Genomic DNA, 20,117 nt, shown 5'->3' on the forward strand with positions numbered 1-20,117 from the left:
GCGGCTTCTCTCGCGAGGACGGACGCCATTATCGCATCTCCCCGACAAACACCACGAGAATTCCGCAGCCCACACGGTAATTGCAGCTCCCGCAGCCGGTCGCGTCTCCACCTCCCCCTTCCCGCGGGGCGAGAGCGAGAGCGAGAGCGAGATCTGCCTCCTCCCTGCTGCCTCCGCCCGCCCGGCCGCGGCCCCCTCAGCGGCCCCGGCTCCCGCCCGCCGCGCCCCGCCACCAGGCTCGGGCCCAGGCCCCGGGGGGCCGCGCGCGGGCCGCTCCGCAGGGCCTTCGCCCCGGGCGTCCTGCGCGGCGTCCGTTGGCCCGGCCGCTCCGTCCGGGCTGGGGCTGCGGGGGGCTGGGCCGCGTGCGCTCGCCGGGCTGTCGGGCCGCGCTGCCGCCGGGGACGCCGAGGACCCCCGTTCGTGCGGCGGGCTGACTCCGGGGCTTGCACCTGCGAGGCGGACTCCGCCTCGACGGGCATCGTTCTGTGCCGCCCGAGTCACCGGCGTGGGCCGCGGCCCGGTGGCCCGGAGCTCGGCGCCGGCCCCGCGATTGCTGCTGGCGGCGCTCGGCTGAGCGGGTCCCCGGGGGGCCTCGAGTACGAGCCCTTCAGCCCCACACCCCAGAACGTTTTTGCTGTTGTGTGATTTAGTCCTTAGCACCGTGGCCGTTGTTTATCCCTGGGACGCAGGAAGTAGATGATTTCCATCCCAACGGCGGGCGCGGACGGCAGACGTTGCCTTAATAGAAGACTGAGTTTCTTTTCAGTGAGGTGGGAGGGCTGTCTTGGCACTGGAGAAGTCAGAATTCGCTGAAGAACTGTGCACGGGTGGAGCAGGTGCGGGCTTTCCAGGATAGCGAGCCTGCTGCACCCTGACCAGGGAGGGCCCGGGGTACGGCGTGTTGAGGTGGAACAGGTAATTCCTCTCCTACCTGCAGTTCCCTGTCCCGCCCTGGAATGCACCTGAGGCCTGATGGCGTTGGTGCTGCTAGCACTACGATCAGTAGTTGAGCAGAGGCCGTCTTCTTAGGGAAGAATTGTAACTGGAAGTTATAGTCGAGTAGTCTGAGTAAGCTCCAGAAACAGTAAATCAGAAATAGGTAATCTGATCACTTAACTTCCAGCTTTCGGGACAGCCCTCGTACAGATACCCAGTGAGGAAAAACATCCCAACTGCCGGTAAAATTCTATATAGTTAGTTCCATCCTTGTCTTGCAATTGAAATAAGAATATATTCTTGTGATGTTGGATTCTGTCATCATTGGCTTTAATTTTTAGAAGTCAGCTCACATCTGCAGAGCAGGTCCGTGCTGGACTCCAGGGTTCCCCGTCACAGTGACCCAGGGAGGCAGGGCCTGTCCGCACTTGATAGAGAAGCCACTGAGGCCCACAGACTAAGTGACTTTCCCAGGACACAGCCAGGGTTTGAATTCAGTCCGTCTGAAGTCTGCTCTTAAAAAAAAAAAATACGTATTTTTAATCAACATGACAGAAATGTCAGTGAAAGACTTACAATGGAAAGCAACAGTCCCCCTGCCCCGCCTCCGTCCGCTCCTCTGAAAGACTTACCTCTCTGGTGGTTCCTTCAGGTAGTTTTCGATCGCTCCAAGTAAGCAGGCGTTTTGTCCTTGTACACACTCTCGGCTCTGTCTCTGCTAGCGTATCCCACCTCTTCTCTGTGCCCACTGTGTTCAGTCACTCAGGTTGTTTATGTCCGGACTGTGCAAATGTTCCTTGCACAGCCTGGTGGCACCTTGCCCTTCCCGTGCAGCTTGTTGACCCTTTCTTTGCATTTTCTGCTACCCTTGACTCCGAACATCGTTTTAAATTCTCAGGGATAGTGGCAAATTGGCAAATCCCTCCAGCCTACCCCCCCACCCCCCCACCTCTTTCCTTTCCCTGCGCTGGGTGGGTGGGTTCCTCCGTAGCCTGCACAGGTGTCCTGGCAGCTTCCTTTATCACACACCGGGGGGCGTTGAGGATCCCACGTTTTAAACGTGCCTTTCTTCATTTAAATGAGAACCCCTGCCAAGGATTCTTACTCCTTTTGGGTAACCTTTTCCCTCCCTGGAAGTTCTTTGGATCTTCTCTTTGGTGTTAGGACGTTTTACAGTGTGCCGAAGCAATGGGTTCTCACACTCGGGCATTTGCCGCCCCCTCCTCCAGGAGTTGCCTTGGTTGGTGCTGGGCAGCCGACTGACCCTGGAGTCTCACCGTCATCGTCTTTCCTGTGTCATTTTCATCTCCCTTCTGGGAGAGGGCTTCAGTGTGCCTTCTGATCCCATTTTAAATTGTTTATTTCCGCAGTCAAATTTCTGATTTCCAAGAGCATGTTTGCCTTGTTTCTGATTCATAGTAGTTTATTGTTTGATGAACGTCTTATCTCCCTGACTGTGAGGAAACTAATAAGGATTCTTTTCAGTTCTCTTTTGTTCCGATTCGTTTCCTCCAGCGTCCCTGTTCTCGCTCAGTGTTGGCTTCTTGGTCTGGCACGTCCTCCTCGCATATTGATGGTGGCTGCTGTCTAAGGCGGGCGGAAGCTGGCACAGCCCTGGGTCCGCGGGGACGGTTTTGAAAAGTGCAGACTCCTCTCGGGTGATGGGGAGCTTGTCGCTGTGGGCCCTGCAGTGCCAAGTCACAGGGATTTTCTGTGGGCTGTTGAGCTTCTCTAAGGAAGACCCCTTTGCCTGGCGCTGCTCCGCTTTCTCTCTGTAGGGCTGTGGCAGAGTCAGCTCTCCTGTGTATGTACAGGGACCGAGTCCCCAGGCCTGGCCCCTGCTGCAGGTCGGTCCGCGGTGTATCGCCGGCTCCCGAGCGCTCCAGGTAGCCCCGCGTTGCCCCAATCGCATCTTCTCCATCTGTCAGAAGCATGTGAAGAAGTCTCCTACCTGCCTCTGTTCTCTTTCTTGGGCGTTTACTGTACTCTATTAAAAATCATTTTAATGGGGCAAGTGGAGGTCACCTGTGTGCCAGTCACTCACCTGCAGCGGGAATTCCAGAGCCTGTTCTCCCCTGCACTCCACTCTCCTACTTCCTTGTGGCCTTGATGACAGGTGCCAAGTCACCGTTCCCATGGTGGCCTGTGAGTCGCGGTGCCAGCAGGGGGTTCTGGCTCTGCGACCTTGGAGGGACACCGGGCTCAGCTGGGCAGGGCCAGCCAGACACGTGTGGTGGCAAAGACCTTGGTTTCAGACTCTTCAGCTGGCTTCTCTCTGGGTGGCGTGCCAGGGTAGCAGTTCACCACGCAGTGAGGCGGCGAGCACGGCACGGGGAGCATAATCTGATGCAGGTTATCCGATTGTCACACGTGGAAGTTGTGCTCAGTGAAATCGTTTCCGTCCGGCAGAGCCGGGCTGGCGGAGTGGTCCGGGGCCAGCAGCCGCCATCAGCATCACTTGGGAGTTTGCGAGAAATGCAGACGCACAGGCCCCGCCCAGACCCTGCGGAATCAGAATCTGCAGCTTGGTCAGATTTTAATTTTCAGGTTAATGGACTTTAAAAAAAAAGTTGTAAAAAATATTTCAGCAAGCTTCCTTGTTCTCTTCACTTTCTTCCCCGAGTGCCGACATCTTACATAACCAGACATCCATGTAAAAACCAGAAAGTCAACATCAGCACAGCACCGTTAACTAAATTACAGACCTTGCTCGAACTTCCCTTTTCCACTAACGTCCTCTTGCTGTTCCAGGTTCCCGCACTTCGTCTCGCTGCCACGTCCCTTTAGTCTCCACCTGTCTGTGATAATAATACGGCCCCCAAGTATCCTTCCCCAAATGTTTGTAAACCACAAAGGGAACAACAGTAACTTCACAGTGGAAAAACAAAGCAGGCACTACCTGAAGCAAGGAATCAAGGTGACATCACCAGTGATAAGACATTAATCCCAGCCGCCCATGAGAAGGACACATCCCTTCTCTGTGGCGTAGCAGAAATGCAGTGGAATCACGAGACAATGTTAGACCCAAATTGAGAGACGTTCACCAAGATCCTGACCAGTGCCCCCCAAGGGTGTGCATCTCTGGAAAGACAGAGACTCAGTTTGCCCGCAGCAAGGAGGCGGGCGAGCTCGCGCAGGGGCGCCCAGGCCGTCCCCCGCGTGTGGGCGTGTGCGGGTCGGGAGCAGTGCGAGAGAAGCCGGCTTCAGGCTCCCCTCGTAGATGTAGAAGAGTTTGCGTTAGTGGTCTCACGTCACCACTGGGCGTGGCTCATTAGCCTTCGGCTTTTCTCGTAGTCCTCATCTATGTGATACAAATCCCGAAAACTGCAGTCCATTAAATGAGCCGTGTGAGAATGCAAGGCTGGCGTCGAAATGTCCACATAGCTGAAAGACCACTTTAGCTACTTCAATCTAGAAAAAAAATTTCCTCATTTTGAAAAAAGACTTGGGGGGAGATAAATACTGAGGGTCACAGAATGTCCCAGATAAAAGCTTTGGAAAGTCCCCCCATGCCTGACGTAAATAAAGATCTTTGTTTTCACTTCACAGACGTTCTGTTTCCCAGGTGTGGGAGGAGCCTTAGGGGATTTGAGAGCAGGTGCTGGGTGGGTCACAGGGTTGCAGGTTGCTCTTAAAAAGCTGCCAGTGTCAGCCTGGCGCGGTGGCTCACACCTGTGATCCTAGCACTCTGGGAGGCCGAGGCGGGCGGATTGTTTGAGCTCAAGAGTTCAAGACCAGCCTGAGCAAGAGCGAGACCTCGTCTCTACTAAAAATAGAAAGAAATTAGCTGGACAACTAAAAATATATAGAAAAAATTAGCCGGGCATGGTGGCGCATGCCTGTAGTCCCAGCTACTCGGGAGGCTGAGGCAGGAGGATCGCTTGAGCCCAGGAGTTGGAGGTTGCTGTGAGCTAGGCTGATGCCACGGCACTCTACTCAGGGCAGTAGAGTGAGACTCTGTCTCAAAAAAAAAGAAAGCTGCCAGTGTTTTGTCTGCCGGAGCGCCCAGGGCCCTTATTCCACGCGGAAGGATGGAGCGAGTGACAGCACTCAGCCTTGCCAGCCGCGAGCCTTCTCTTCGAAGTTTGAAACACACTTAAGCCTGGTTTCCCAGTTCATCTTGTGCAGCTGGAGACCTCACTTTTGTCCCTCTCGGCCCTGCCTGCCCCCGGGAAGAGAGGATGTCTGTTCTGAGGGAGGGGAGAAGCACCTTCCCGACCCCTTGGGCCTGACCCCCCAGCTGTGAAGGACGAAGGGAGGTCCTGTGTGCACCTTCATGACTGTGCTCGGAAGTGGGTCTCGTAGTGGGGCTTGGCGCAGGGCCCGGGGCCCCCGTTGCTGGAGGCCCGTGGTGTCTTGACTTAAAATACAATGGAAACGTCAACTTATTAAGCCACAAGCAGACAGTGTGCCTAAAATATTGTGAAGTCTCATGAAATTGATTCCTATTTTGAATTAACTTCTCTGCATCTCTCACGACTACACGAAGTCAAGAAGCGTCCAATTCGATTAGCTCTGTGTAGGACCATCTGCCTCCAAGGTGGAGGGAGGGGACCCAGGATTTGCTCCCACGTGGGAAGTCTTACACCAGGGAGGGGGATGGTGGTGGCAGAGTGGCGGGTGTCCCAGGCGGGGGACCCACAGTTTGATTGCACACAGAGCACAAGCTGTGCAAGAATAAAATCCACAGGCGAGGCCAGAGAAGGTGAAGGGATGAGAACAGGTTCTAGTTGAATCCCTGGACAAGCAGATGGCGTGGAGAGAGCTGTGAAGGCCTCTCCCCCGGGGGTCGAGAGCCGCAGGAGGGGCCTGGGCCCGTCAGGAAACCCGGAGTGTTTAGAGGGACCACGCGGAGGGCTCGGGTGGCCTGCGACGGTGCCCTGTACGTTCAACCCTTAGTAATAAAGATTACGTTCTGTGTATCACGGAACTGCTGTGGCCTCTGGTGATTTTTTTTTTTCTTCCTTCTTCCTCAAGATGGAAAGTCAAATAAACTTGCAGCCAAGTTTACCCTTTCTGAAATTAGAAATGGGCTTGGCTAAAACTGGAAGTGAAACTTGGTATGTGCGCTGTTGGCATTTCCTTGCTGGTGGTATGAACTGAATTTCCCTCGAGTGTGGCAAAAACCCAAGGCTTCTATCTTAACTTTACCAGAGATGCAGGGAGGTAACGAGGCCCGGTCCCTGCCGTGACCACAAAGCGCAGCCCTGCGGATCCCGCAGGCGGGAGGCGGCCAGGGTGGGGATGGCGCTGCTGCCCGCCGCCGTCCTCCTCAGAGCTCGGCTCTTTCAACAGTGGGAGCCGGGGACGGGCCTCACGACCAGAGCGCCACCCTCCAGGCCACCGCCCCACAGGCTGCATCCAAGTAGTTCACGCTGCGTGTGCTTCTAGACAACCTGACACAGGCCGGGGTCCTGTTGGCCTGAGACCCAGCTCCCAGCCCTCGCAGTTGTCAGCGGCAAACGCGGTTGGCAACCATCGAAAGCCAACATTTCGTGGATTTTTAAGATTTGCAGAACTCAAATAATTTCACACTTTTTGAAAAGTGAGGGCTTAATATTCTATATTGTGTGTTATTTTAAATCCGTATGATTCACATTTATATGAAATGCAGTCGTGCTATGCCAGGGAGGGGACGGGGGAAGGGGTGGAATTGGACGGAAGCGGATCTGCGGGGGCTCGCTCCCGGTACCCCGTGCACGAGCTCAGCAACCCGCTTCCTTGCCTCACTGGGGTTTCTGCCGACCCACCACGCTCCCCAGCTAGCCGCACGTGGAGACGGAGGAGTCCCGGCGTCAGGATGACAGCCCTCCAGTCGTGGAGCCTGGTTTCTTTATCCCTCGCTTGGAGGCAGTTTCAAGATTCTAAAGATGCCGCGAGCAGCTGGTCCGCTGGCACTGGGTTAGGAGAACTTACTAACATTAGTGTCACTGACGTTGGTATTCAACCCTCCACTGCTAAATTGCACTGGCTTAAAAAAAAAAAAAAGACGCCAGGCCGTGCGGACGCTGTTGAGAAACTGTGAAGGGCCAGGGGAGAAGATGTCTCTGTCACCGCGGCGGACTCTGCCCTTGGAGAGTGGGGCGGGAGGGGCGAGGCTGTTTCCCAGTGATGCGTCTTGGGGATAGACGGCTGCCACCTTTGGCCCGAGGGCTGCAGCCTGCGGATTCCACACCCTGGACTGAAAGCACTGATGCGAGGTGGGCAAAGGTCAAGGGTGGGGGTTGCGTAACATTCCCAGGACAGTGAGGGCAGTTCTGGTGTCAAGTGCCACGCGGAGCGCTGCTCACTGTGCTCTCCAGCCCTCTGTTGTCCCCACCGTACGGGTAGCTGCCAGGTGCCCCCGGCATCCAGGCGCTCAGCCGCTGACGTGGGGGATTTGGGGCCGTCTGGAGGAAACCACTGCACCGTCACGTTGCTCTGGCGAAGGGCTGAGTGTGTTTGGAGGGATCTACTTGGAAGTGTCAGCAGCAGCCCTTGAGAAGCATCGTTAGTGCTGGCAGAGTCATCCGTAAGCGTGGAGAAGGCTTCTGTCCATTGCATCATTGCCTTTCTTTGGAGAAAAACCCCCAAGAGCTTTTAATAGGAATTGGGTTTTTTGCTTATTAACTTCGGGCTTAGAGAGAAGTTGCAAGAAAAATACAAAGAATTGTGGTATAAGCTTCTTCCGTATTCTCAAATGTTAACATTTTATCACACTTTCTTTGTCTTCCTACAGTGCTTCACCCTCTGTGTGTGTGTGTGTGTGTGTGTGTGTGTGTGTGTGTGTGTGTGTGTTTCTCTCTCCCTCTTTCCCTCTGTGTATATTTCTTGTTTCTTCCCTGAACAGTTTAAGCCACGATGTCCTTTGATCCTTGTATGGGTAACTGGCTGTTTCTTAAAAACAAAGGCATTCTCTCGTATAACCACAGCACAGTTCTCAAAACCAGGGATTTACCATCGATGCATTTCTATTTAAACAATTGTACTAATTATCCCAATAACATTCTTTATTGCAAAAGAAAAGAGACTCCTTTATGAAATTTGGTGGGCACATTTTTCCCCCATGAATATTTGCTGTGACTGCATAATTGTAAATTAGTACCGTGCTCCTTATAAACCATAGAAGTTCAGAAGAATCAAAATCTGCAAATTTATTTTTGACAAAAATCCCTTTGAATAACATTTCCTTTTGCCATTGTATTGGGGAGAGGCGTGGGCCAGACCTGGAATCGGTAGAGTCCAGAGGCCGAATGCCTGTCTTTCTGCGAGTGCGACCAGCGCTGGTGGTTAGAACAGGCCAGAGATGGACCCAGCCTGCCGTGGTGCCATCTGCCGGGCGGGACGGGAACGGGAGGTGATCTAACCTCATTCTTGCAAACGCTGGGTCGGGTAAAGGTTATTTTCCAAGAGGTGTCTCCTGTTCAGGGCTGGACCCATTTATTTATCAAAATAGTCTAAATATTTTGGGTTACCAAATTAAACTTTGTTCACCCTGAAAGTCAGGTTGTTATTGGATTAAGGTGAAAAAGGCATTCTGAAAGGAGGGTGAATTAACGTATGAGTCATGTTTCTTTAGTCCGAGTAATTTCCGTAAATGCAGCATGTACTTGGTAATCATCTTAACGTGTGGCAGTTTCTTGCCCTTCCATTGCCGGCAGAGTCCACATTTTGACGGGGGCTCCAGTTGGGGGTGGCACGACGTGACGTGTTTCTCCCCAGCTGTGGTCTCCGTGGGAGCGCCGCGCTCCAACAGCAGTTGCTCCCCCCATTGTGTGCTCTGCACGGGCCTTTTGATGGCTTGAACTTTTCACTGACGTCAGATCTCGTCCAGTAATTTTTGGGTTCCAAGGGCAGCTTCTAATCCAGGTATATTCCATGTCTGAACCCGGATTGTACGTTGAGAATTATGATCTTGCATAGAACTGCCAAGACGCTCTATCTAGTACCAAGATCATACACTTGGCTCGCTGGCTCCTGCAACAGCAGCTGGAGTGGGTTGTACTTGCCACCACGGAGGCCCGCTCCAGGGCCGGGTGCGGGTCGCCAGCACCTGCGACGTGTCTTCTAGCCTGTTTCTAGACTCTGATGGAAGACAAGCCTGGGGCCAGAGTGGACAGGGCCAGGGACTCGTGCTGCGGGGCTCGCACGCTGTCCCGTAGGCTGTGTGGGGAAGCGCTGGAGTGTGGGCTTCAGCAGCACTGGCTCTTGGCTGGCCTCGGGCATGTCTGCCCACCTCCCTCTGAGCCTCAGATTCCTCACCGGTGGACTGGAAATGACCTCCTCGGTTCCCGAAAGGCTTGAATGAGATGTCCATTAAGCGGCTGTTGTGTTATTGTTGTTGTTATGATCACTGAGTGCTTACGAGGGTCGTACCTGGTTACCCGCCTAGCGGAGTTTATGGAGTAACAGGATAAAGCAAGGTCGTCTGCAGGCGGCAGAGCTGGACTGGGGGGCTCAGCCCTGGCCAGAGAGTGTAGGTGCGATGGGAGCAGACGCTATGTGGGGAGGGAAGTCCTTGGAAGGACCACACCCTGGAGCTCATCCACGTGGCTCAGCCGAGTGTGGTTTCGGGAGGGGCACGTGGAGCCGGCAGCCTGCCAGCCGGTGTGGTGTGTCGCAGAGGGCTGCCGCCTGCCCTTTGGAGCAGTTGGCACCGAGGGATGCAGCGAGAGGCCAGTTCCTGGACGGCGAGGTGTGTAGCGGAGAAGGGTGTCAGGAGTCAGCACACAGGGGCACTGGGATTTGGTGACGGGGATACTGAAGGGTTGAAGAAGGACCGCGGTGGGGGCAGCTCCCTGAGCAGTATCCTGGGGGGGCGAGTTAACAGGGAAATAAGCATTGGTGGCTGATCCCAGTGGCCATGGCCTAGTTGTGGCCACATGCCGTGGTAAGGGGGCCTGTTGATTTCACAGTGGGAGAAACTGAGCGTGGGGTACGACAGAGCCCCCCGTCCCATCCCCGCAGCGTGTGGCGCAGGGTACGGCGCGTCCCACTGACTCAGGGCGAGTGTATTTTACTAATCAGTGAGTCTGTGCTGCCGCCTCCTCTAAAGCCTCCAGGGAAGTTGCTGGAAGAACACGTGAATCCAGGTGCGTGTTCGTCTGGGCTCAGGAAGGCCAGCCTCGGCCTGCCGCTCTGTGGGTGCGTGCGCTTCGGTGGCAGAGTCCGCTGACTTCACCCTCACTCAGTGCTTGGGCCTCGCGTCCTGAGAACAGGGACATTCTAGATGAGCAGTAGTTCAGTGTCACCGGGGACAGTGTCCATATTTACAGGAAAAGCAAAACACTTGTTGAGTTTGGTGTCAGCAGGGCGGATGCGCAGTTGTCTGACAGGGCTATCAGAACACTTCCCCCGCCCACCTGCCCCGCCCGGGAGGCTGGTCTGCACCGTGGGCACCAGCCAGGCACTCGCAGCAGGCTGGAGGCAGAGGCAGACCTGAGTGTCCAGCTGTCTCCATTCAGCCTGACGTCAGAGAGTTGTAAACACAGAAAACAATGCCCTTCTTCTCACTAAGGATTTGTTGTTGTTGTTTTGGAAACTATCATTATTTTCCATAAAAAATGTTTTGTATGTGCTGTGGTTCGAACGTTTGTCTCCTTTGAAACTCACGTTGAAACTGAATCCCCAAATGCAACAGTCTTAAGAAGAGGGACCTTTAATAGGTGACTGGATCGTGAGAGCTGTGCCCTCCGGAATGGATTAATCCACTCGTAGATTAATGGATTAGGGGCTATCACGGGAGCGGGTCGGTTACCACGAGAGCCAGTTTGGCGTCTCTCACGTCCCAGCAGCAAGACGGCCTCCCCAGACGGGGCTCCTGGACCTTGGCCGTCCCAGCCTCCCGGGCTGTAAGAAAAACATTGCTTTGCTTTGTAGATTCCCTGCCTGTGGTGTTCTGTTATAGCAGCATGAAATGGACTAAGATAGGATGTTAATACGTAATGTGTTGATCTGTATAATTTCAAAATGAACTAATAAATATTCGAACATTTTCTGTTCTCATTTCAAACACGGTAGATGTCGATAGGTGTAGCCCAGGTGAGCGCAAGCTCCGTGGGGGCCTCATGACTCTGAGGTGGTGAAGGATTTCCCGAGACCAGGACGTCAGGGAACCACGCCTGAGAGTCCGCACGCCTCGTAAGACGTTCCCTAGAAACCGTGGACGTTAATAATGTGCTTAGGTTTTGATCGTGACCACTCAAAAACTTGAATTTTTTTCTGCCTTCTGCCCCAAATATTTGGATTTCTTATTATGATCTTTAAGTTTATTCACCTGAACTCATAGCAACGAGAGCTGTGTCGGTGTGTCCAGAAGGATGTGCAGAAGGCCTCGCAACAGCGGGCAGTCGCATCGACTGGCAGAGTTTGTCACCTGAGGCCCCTTTGGGCTTCAGGCAGGTCTGTGAACGGGGACGGGGGTGCGTCATCCTCAGCCCGGCCGCTTCCCTCTCCTGCGGCGGCGGCATGTGTTTGAGGAGGTCTGTATGTTTTGGAAAACATGAATAAAAGTGGCGAATTTAACCACCGTAGGGGGGAAGGACCTGGTCTCTGCAGCTAGTCTGACCTTCTTTTCCTCATTTTAAATTTAAACATTTTTAGGGAGGTTGTCTTAAAGAGAAATGGTGTTCCCTGATCTTTCCCAAGGACAAGTGAAGCCGCAGGATGGGGTGTTTCTCGCTTCTCTCTGCCCAGCCCGCCTGCCCCGGCCGGTCCCCCGTGGGCCGGTCTTTCCTGCCCTCGTTCCCTCCTTTGCTCGTCCCAGCCCAGGCTGATCAGGAGGAAGGTGAGCCGAGCCCCTGTCACACATCTCGGCTTAATAAAAATTGATTTCTTTGTGTACTTCATACTGGCTTTCTCGTCATTTCTTTGTTTTATTAGTGCACTTGTATTTCAAAAGGACTAAGTAGAATGGTCTTTAATTTCTTAGCAGTTTTCTTGTTTCCAGAAATTTAGCTTTTCAGCTAGGTACAACTTAGCCACTTCTTACTTACTTATTTTTTTAGGGATGGGGTCTCACACTGTTGCCCAGGCTGGCGTGCAGGGGCGTGACCACAGCTCACTGCGGCCTCCAACTCCTGGGCTCTCGCCTCAGCCTCCCGAGGAGGGGACTACAGGCGCCACCACGACACCCGGCTGATACTTCACATTTTTTGCAGAGATGGGGTGTCGTTATTGCCCAGGGTGGTCTCAAACTCCTGGCCTCAAGCGATCCTCGTTCCTCGGCCTCCCAGAGTGCTGGGATTACAGGCGGGAGCCACCGTATCTGGCTGTGATCTGCCACAATGATTTTTGTGGCATTATGGGCTTGACGTTCTAACTCAGAGGGGCCGGGAGTCTCGAGATGGCCACAGGACGAGGTGAGGGGTGGTGGGAGCTCGGTGGCAGTGGGCCCTTCCCTCCACCTCAGTTATGTTTCCGGTGGTCTTTCCTGCGTAGTCGCACACACCCTGCCTCGTATTGAGGATGGCATCTTGCTTGTGCTTGTTAAGGGACGGTCCCAACCCTGAGGCCTTTTGCCAGCAGGGAATGCGTTCAGTTCATATTTTGTCATCTATAAAGTGAAGTAGGCCTCTTCCAGATATGTAAGGAGCACGCAGGTTTTTATCTGTGGCTCGTGGAATGCGTCTCTCAGCCTGGCGGCCGTGTGTGTGTCTGGTTCTGGTCAGTGCTGTGACTCCAGTCGAGCTAAGTCGGACCCCTACCCGGAGGTCACCCATCTGGACTGCATTGTCCTGCTTCCTGTGGAAATAACCGCGTCCAGACCAGATGCAGAACCGGGGCTTTCGTGACGGGTTGATATGGAAAACAGCTCTATGAAGAATGTCTCCCCTAAGAATATTGGCGGGAAAAAATCTGCTGTTGCAACATCACTAAGGAGCTGACCTGTGTCTTGTGGTTTACCTGGTGACCGAGAAGACCCCGGTGTCGAAGGAAGTCTCAGCGGTGAACACAGGGAGCCTTTGTTTAGTTTTTTTTCTGGCTACCTTTTTTAATGTAATGAGAGCTGACAATCTATATCATTTCTTTTTTAATCTTTACTGCTAATGCTAAGTTTTATGGTCAATTACAATAACTTTTATTCCTGTTTTAATGGCTTTGTGATTTTGTTTTATGGGTGTCCAGAATGTTTAAAAAATAGCAAAATTAACATGTATTTGCAGTCACACGTTTCCGCCAATGAGCAGCTGCTGTTGCCTGTTGCCGGCGGTCAGTGAGCAGCTCCGTGTGTTTCCACTGTTAGCCGAACGTGTCGCGACCTAAATGGTTAGAGTTGTAAGTTAATCATAGCACAGTCCTTTCTGAAATCAAACTGTAGACACAATGCACTTTGAAGGCCTTGATCCATACGTTTTAGGAAACGCTGGTGTTTGCAATTCTGCATCGGCAGTCGGCGGTGGCGTGCGTCCTCTCCCTGGGTTCGTCACGGCGTGCTGGCCACGTGCAGTGCAGGCGGGACCGCGCCGGGCCGTGTGCACAGTGATGGAAATTCCTGCCCTACGGGAGCCTCCCTTCTGCCAGGGGGACGGATGCTGAGCAAGGCAGATAGATGTTCATATTTAGGACGTGTAGCAGGCGGTGAAGGGGGAAGGGCTGGGAAGGGGCGCTGGTGGTGGGTTCTGAGGGTGCGGTTCAGTGTCCCCGAGGAGATCGGGAGTGGTGAGGGGTGGCCCCGAGCTGGCATGACTCTGGTGAGCCCCGAGTGGATGGCCCGTGAGCCGGCAGGAGAGCCCAAGGGGACGCTCAGGCATCGGCGGTGTGCGGCCCGCTGCAGAGGGCCCCTGAGCCGTTGCTGGAGCTTTGACTCAGATAGGAAGCCTTTGGAAGGGCGTGGTCCGACCATGTTTTGATGTCCCTCCGGCTGCCACTGAGACGGGTCGTGGGCAGAGGCAGAAGCAGGCCACAGCGAGGAAGCCTGGTGCGCCACCCTCGGGGATGGCCTGGGTCCAGGCTGGGCTGGGGACGGATGGGTCTGGTGGAGTGAGAGGGTCACACACAGGAGAAGAGCCAGCAGGGACTGCGGGCATTGGCCTGAGCAGCTGGGAAGTGGGCTTCGCCTTGAGTTGAGATGGGAAGTCTGTAGGGGGACGGGCTGGTTTGGGGTGGGCGCCGGTTTGGTTTGAACATGTTAAAATGCGGACTGGAATCCTGAGGGAGGCCCCTCAGGGCGGTCTGCTGCATGGACCCGGAGCTCGCTGAGCGGTCGGGTGGGCAGGGTGCCGTCAGCAGCAGAGAGGTGTGCTTGGTGTCTGCTGAGCCGGGGCCCCGGCCTGGCCTGGGCAGCCACAGCGGGGACACAGGCCAGGCTGGGCCGGGAGGGGAGGCCGCATGCGGGAGCCGGGCAGCGTCCGGGCTGGGGCAGTTCTGGCTGAGTGGCTGAGTGGAAGCCCCCGGGTGGGTTCCTGGGGGGGACGTGAGCACGGGGCAGTGGTGCCGGCGGCTCTCCGAGGAGTTCTGACCTGGAGCCGGAGGGGAGGAGGGAGACAGCGGCAGGTGCCGCCCAGGGTGGAGCTGAGCCCGGGGCAGGGAGTGGAGAAGGTGGAGCGTGGGGCAGGAGAGTGGGGGTGGGCAGGGCAGGGCCAGCCGGGGGGCCGTGGGTGGAGAGCGGGCTCTGCCTCTGCAGCCCTGCTCGGCTGTGGGGAGCCCCCAGCCTCGTGGGCTGAAAGATGCCTTCAAGGTGGGGTCAGAGAAGGTGCCACCACATTGATCAAGAGTCGGTGTCACCGACCTCTTCTGCGGGCTCCTTACCTGGTTTTAGAAAGAGCTTCACAGGTAGCACACACATAACAGGTGCTGACAGGAAACTCAGCAGCTCGAGGGTGGAGGGAGAGTCGAGGTTGAGCTCAGGCCGCCCGCGCGCCCTTCCCCAGTGGGCAGCCTCACTTCTGGCGCGCGTCACTCCCAGCCACCCCGTGTGTGTTCACACGTGGGCGTGTGACTGCACATATGTGCCATTTTTAGGAAACAGAGTCGGGATCACATTACACATGCCGCTCTGCAACTTTCCGTTTATTCCCTTCTGCCGATATCGCGTTCTGGAGATCTTTCCGTTTGGCTGGCGTAATTAAACCGCACTCATGCATATTGATGCCGCGGCGTTTGGACGCACGTGATTACTCCCCCTGCCCTGCCGTGAGCGTTCGGGTCGTGCTTCGCCTGGCAGGCTCTTTCCTCTCGTGTGTGCCCCGAAAGAGGCCTCTCTCCCTGGACCTGGTGGGGTTGTGAGTGGCATTGTAGTTTCGGTGAGAGACTTTGTTGAACGTTAGTCTCCTTCCAGCTGTTTTATGATATTATATTGAGACTGGACGCTCCCCAGGACTTCTGAGAAATGGCAAATTTAATTTGCCAAAATAGCAACCGCACACATCGCTCTGTTCCAGTTTTCCTGGGCTTCGTGCCCTAGTTTTTTCTATTGAAACCTTTACTGTTAGCAGAATTTTAAATGACTCTATCCTGGCAACAGAGTGATTTTTGAGTAAACAACTTGGATAACGTGTGGTGTCCTGATTTGGAAGAGGTTAGGATTCAGGATTTCGTGGTGAGTTTGGAGTATTTTCCTAAGCCACTGTCAGAGCTTTTAGAAACCAGGAAAAAGCTGGAATTGAGCATTTAAAAGCAGTTTCCACTAGCCCCTTCTGAGAGGCAGGTGTTTAACCGGGAACCTGTGGACGCTGGGCCTGTCCTTACGTTCGGTCCGGCTGCGTGTGACGGACTCCAAAATATGTCGTTTTTAAACCAGGTGGTTGGTTATTTTCCTTTCTTATGAGAAGGTCTGAGGCGGCCCGGGCGGGGTGGCAGCTCCTGGGCCGGGGTCCTTCCTGCAGGGCTGCGCTGCACGCCCGCCCCTGCGGCCTCTGTGTTCCCGCTGCCCCACCACTCCTCTCCCAGGAGGTTTCCCGGGAGCTGCCTGCACACCTTCTGTGCTGTCCCCCAGCATGCCACAGGAGAGGCTGGAGGCTGGCAGGGAGGGCAGACTGGGGCAGGCGGCCCATGGTCTCTGGCATTAGTGAAGCCCTTGGAACTCTCTGTGCTTTTTCCTGGACAAGGGTCTATAGTGTTTTTTTGTTTTTTTAAGGTTCTGGAAGCAGTCTGTGACCCTAAAGTGTGTTAAATCCACCAAGGCCGAGGTCGGGTGGTGTTATCTAACTGAGCACTCCTGCTTTCCTTAGGAAGTTTGGCTCATCCTTTTAATATTATCTTTGCTTCTGGTTCTTTTTTTTTTTTTTTTTTTGAGACAGAGTCTCACTGTGTTGCCTGGGCTAGAGTGCCGTGGCGTTAGCCTAGCTCACAGCAACCTCCAACTCCTGGGCTCAAGCGATCCTTCTGCCTCAGCCTCCCAAGTAGCTGGGACTACAGGCATGCGCCACCATGCCCGGCTAATTTTTTTTTCTATGTATTTTTAGTTGTCCCGCTAATTTCTTTCTATTTTTAGTAGAGATGGGGTCTCGCTCTTGCTCAGGCTGGTCTCGAACTCCTGAGCTCAAACAATCCGCCCGCCTCGGCCTCCCAGAGAGCTAGGATTACAGGCGTGAGCCACCGCGCCCGGCCTGCTTCTGGTTCTTAATTTAGAAAAAACAAGACTGAGTTTATGGCGTATGTAGCTCTGATCTTCAGACTGACGAGCAGTTAAGCCGTACCGTGAGAGCCTCCTCGCAGGACACGGGTTTAGGGCCACCACACAGTCCTGTCCACTTGCTGGGCCTGGCGGGTCCTTCCGCGTCGGCTGATGACGTGGCTTCTGCCGGGCTCCCCCTGGAGCAGCCTGAGGTTGAAGGTTGAGACCTTGCCCACAGTTCATACCTAAGTATTTGTCCGATCATTTTACAAACGTGTATTTCTTTTTTATTTTTGAAAAGGTAATAAATCCACATGATAAAATGCAGACATTATAAAGGGTGAAAAGTGAGCAGTAATTTCCTCCTCATTCCTGTGCATTGGCAGTCCTAGCCCAGGAGTATTCTGTGCGTATCTTGCATATTTCTTAAAAGCAGCGTGTCACACACCCTGTTCTTCCTGTCAGCACTCACAGGATCCCATGTCTTCGGCTCACGTTTCTTTCCTTGAGTGTCTTAAATATGCTGATCCCGTTTTTCTGCTGTAGTTTGATAATCTAATTTTCTTTCCAATGTTGGTCGCCTCGTCTTTTGCCTGGACTTCGAAAGGAATTTTTTCTTTAAATAATAGTTCTGTTGTAATGTGTCTTGGTGTTGCTTATTCTGTTTTTGTTTTTTCTTTTTCTCCTAGGTTTGTGGTATACCTTTTAATAAGTAGTTTCAAGCCTCTCCCCGCCCCCGTTGTGGAGAGTTTTCTTGAATTATAGTTTTTAGTGTTTCGTCTTGTTGCTTCTAGTTTTCTTCTTCCAGGTCTCCTGTGATACCTGTGCTGGGCCTTCTCTGCTGCTTGTCCTTGGCCTCTTTTTATCCCTTCGTTTTGACTGAGTTCTGTCTTCTCATTTCTGAGTTTTTCTAATGCTGGTTTATGATAAATGATATCTTGTATCTTTAATGTATTTGAACTTGTTTTGAAATATTAGGCTGTAGTTTTCATCTTTTGGGGGGACTTGTTTTTCTAGCATGCTTTCGTTGTTTGAAGTGATGTCATCTTGTTCCATCTTTGTTTTATAGAGACGAGATTCTCACTCTGTAGCTGGGCTAGAGTGCAGTGGCATCATCACAGCTCACTGCAGCCTCAAACTCCTGGGCTCAGGTGATCCTCCTGCCTCAGCCTCCCAAGTAGCCGAGGCTATAGGCATGCACCACCACGCCCGGATAATTTTTTTCATTTTTTTTTTTCAGAGGTGGGGTCTTCGCTATGTTGCTAAGGCTGGTCTTAAACTCCTGGGCTTGAGTGATCCTTCTGCCTTGAATTCCTGAGTTGCTGGGATTATAGGCATGAACCACAGTGCCTGGCTTCTTATTTTCTTTTAAAATATATTATCTTTGCATGAGATTTGGCCTCAATATTCTCTATTGCTTATTTTTATATGAATTCAGAAGAGAGGCTTGATTTAGAATAGTTTTTCTAATTTCAGTGTTTTGGGGTTCTATCTTGTGGTTTTTTTTGTTTTGTTTTGTTTTGTTTTTAACCAAGTGTTGAAAATGTAGCATCTTATTTTCTGTGCTCTCCTGGCTCTGTTCTCTCCAACCTTCAATTAGCTTTTATTTTCCTTCCTTTCTAATTTCCATGCCCGGTATGTTTTGTTTTCTATTCCTAATAATTTTTTTCAGTGTATTTGGCCTTGAAGGGAGCTTTGGATGGTTAACATTGAGCATTGAGAGTTCTTGGCGTCCAGCGTATCCTAGGCCTTTGGACACTAGTACAGCTCCCCTTGTGTTCGCTCATGGCCGGCCTGTGCTGCGCCCACCGCTGGCCTGTCCTTTGCCCACGGCCGGCCTGTGCTGCGCCCACTGCTGGCCTGTCCTTTGCCCACGGCCAGCCCGTGTGTGCCCCTCCACTCAGCTGCTGTTCCCCTGGGCTCAGGGCTTCCCTCTGCTTCCTCCCTCGCACACACTCAGGCCACGATGGCCTCGGAGCTTTCAGTGGTTTGTGTCATTTGCTGGTGTCTGGGGTTGGTTAAGAGAGTATCTTTCCACCTAGTTCTGTTGTAGATGTCGACCTGACTTTAGTTTTGTGATCCTAGTAGCTCTGTGTGTTTTCTTGGAAGGATTTGGGGAGATTAAAAGTCTGTCACTGCCGTCTTTCCAGAGTTGGACTTCCAGAAGCTTCAGTCTTCGTACCTCTGAGGCCCTTTGTTTCCTCTGCCGGGTACCCAGCTCGCTTCTTTGTTAAGGACAATTGACATTTTTTTCCTCAATCTAATCTAATCTTATGTAAAGTTAGAAAGTGGGAATAAAGCCATCTTTGCCATTTTATCGATCATACATTAGATCATATATTTATGTAAAAATATTGTCTTTATAAAGGAAGATTTAAGACAGTGCTTGGCTCCCTCCTCCCCAAATTATTGTCCCCAAGAAATTCTGGAGCTGCTGCCATTTATACTGTAGAAATTTAAATATAGAGAAAGGAGAGGAGGAACCACATTATTTATAGGGTTTAAGAACATGTGTGGAGCCTGCTAATTTAATTTTATGCTTGTTGGAACTTATCCATTAACAGGAGTTGTCAGTAGACTCAGAGCTGAAACTGTATGACCTGAAAATCCCACTTTCCCCTGCCGTGGAGTCGGGTTTAAGGAAAGGACGGCAGGGAGGTGCTCGCGCCCGGGAGGAGCTTGCCGTGTGGCGCCAGGCGCGTGGTTTCTGCCCCTCTAGGAGTGCGTTGTGTGGTTTGGGAAAGACAAATGCATAATTTACTTTATAAGCTTTATTTATAAATAATTAAAATATAAAGTACAATATGATAAAAACATTACGGTGACATGGATTCGCAAGTTTTCCAAGACATCCTGTTTTCAAGTACTGCATTTAGATCTGTGCGTCGATAGACCACAGTTTGCCTGATGCGGCCTTATTTTTATTTTGGGAAGCAAGGTCTCTTGATGCCTAATCAAAGTGTCACGGGAGCTGGGAGAAAGTCACTGACTGTGTCCTAGACACTGCGCTAGGCTCAGGGACAGCCCTGCCGTGGCCTTGGTGCTGGGGTGGCGCTGCGGTCCAGGGCTGAGCCTGAGCGTGGAAAGGAAGCAAAGCAGGGACACTGCCAGGCCACCTGGGCTGCAGAACAGCAGAAAGGGAGTATGAGACGTGGCCCCCGTGGCGGGTCCACTTGGGAGAAACTTGGGAGGACGGTGAGTCGCTGCGGAGGCAGCAGTGTGACGCGTCTGGGGTGCTGGCTTTCTAGGCCGTGGGGAACGTAGCAGGGATCTAAGACCCCTGCGGGGAGCAGGAAACCACAGGACTTTGCTGCAGGTGGTCAGGGCCCCCCGGGGACCTTTGGTTTGGGGAGGACGTTTCCAAGCCCAGTTTAAGAGAGCGGCAGTGCAGGTGGGCCGGAAGTGAGAGGCCGTCGGGTGGGGGCTCGGTCAGTGGTCGAGGAGGGACATAGCGAGTGATGCTCGTGAGCTGTTTCTTAGTCCTCAAAGCACACGCACCTGTCGGTGGTTTGGGACGAGAAGACCCCATATCAGCAAACCCACAGACATTTATGTCATCCTGCATGTACGTACGTGGTGAGTGGTTTATGTCATTTCACGTGTCACGATTGTTAATCTTCCTTTCCTTTTCCCTGGCTTCCGTGCG

The 20,117-nt window shown here is 53.1% G+C and overlaps 1 protein-coding gene across 2 annotated transcripts in view; it reads left to right on the top strand.

Annotated features, from left to right (window-relative positions):
• Positions 1–20,117, top strand: part of BANP (BTG3 associated nuclear protein) — an 84,545-nt gene continuing 64,428 nt past the window's right edge. The window contains exon 1 of one of the 2 annotated variants that reach the window (XM_012657676.1): positions 1–76. The gene's annotated coding sequence lies outside the window, so the exon portion shown is untranslated. The remainder of the gene's footprint in view (positions 77–20,117) is intronic. The other variant, XM_012657675.1, reaches the window with a different exon arrangement.

This window comes from Propithecus coquereli, unplaced genomic scaffold (assembly GCF_000956105.1).
Source record: "Propithecus coquereli isolate 6110/MARCELLA unplaced genomic scaffold, Pcoq_1.0 Scaffold557, whole genome shotgun sequence".
NCBI lineage: Eukaryota > Metazoa > Chordata > Mammalia > Primates > Indriidae > Propithecus > Propithecus coquereli.